This window comes from Gavialis gangeticus, unplaced genomic scaffold (assembly GCF_001723915.1).
Source record: "Gavialis gangeticus isolate Ggan-Ray unplaced genomic scaffold, GavGan_comp1, whole genome shotgun sequence".
Classification (NCBI taxonomy): domain Eukaryota; kingdom Metazoa; phylum Chordata; order Crocodylia; family Gavialidae; genus Gavialis; species Gavialis gangeticus.
Window position 1 is genome coordinate 32415852 of NW_017729001.1, and position 772 is coordinate 32416623.

Sequence of the window (772 nt, forward strand, 5' to 3'; positions counted from 1 at the left end):
CCAGTATATAGTTTGCTCATTTTTTTTCCTTAGAGCAGTGCAGTTACAGTACAAAAGCGCTCTGAAAACACCCCAACTGAATTGTGTATGGATACCAGAGAATGGCAAGAGACATCTGGAATGTGTGTAGCAAAATCACAGAAGATCCCATTTCCATTCCTTGGTTGTACATCAGTTATTAAAAACAAACAATCAAACAAAAAAGAATTCCCTTGATTAGTTGGAGTCAAACATAACTATTTTAAGTGTGTCTAAGGTTAAGATTATCTTGTGAAACTGGGGTGGGCCTTTGCCCACAGGGTGGCTATGTGCATTCTAGCAACAACGGGGTAGCCTGGTTGTTGTCAGCACATGGTTATTAGCATTTTGCCTTGTCATAGTGCAAAGGGATATTTTTGAAACCCGTATGATGAACATGTTATGAAACTATTCCAGATATTATTTGGGGTGAATGCGCAAGATGGGGAGCTGGGAGACCCAGTTTCTATTTCCAGTTCTACCCTAAACTATGATTTTTGGCATAGTGCTTCACTCCTGTGCATCTCAATTTCCCCTTGTGCAAAAAAAGGATAATATTACTTGACATTCTGCCCGGGTTGTTATGTAACTTAGTTCATGTTGATTTATCAAGTGTTTTGAGATCCTTGAATAGGTATTAAGTAGCAGTTGCATTAGTCTTGCCACCATGATACACGTGAAAAACCTATCCAGAACAAGAAAACCATACTTCTAACAACACAAACATTATTAGTATGATTTTAAATTGACTCTG

General features: G+C 38.2%; 1 long non-coding RNA gene across 4 annotated transcripts in view; it reads left to right on the plus strand.

Moving 5' to 3' along the window:
* The window catches only part of LOC109290606, a 13335-nt gene that overhangs the window by 11418 nt on the left and 1145 nt on the right, over positions 1-772 (plus strand). The window lies entirely within an intron of this gene.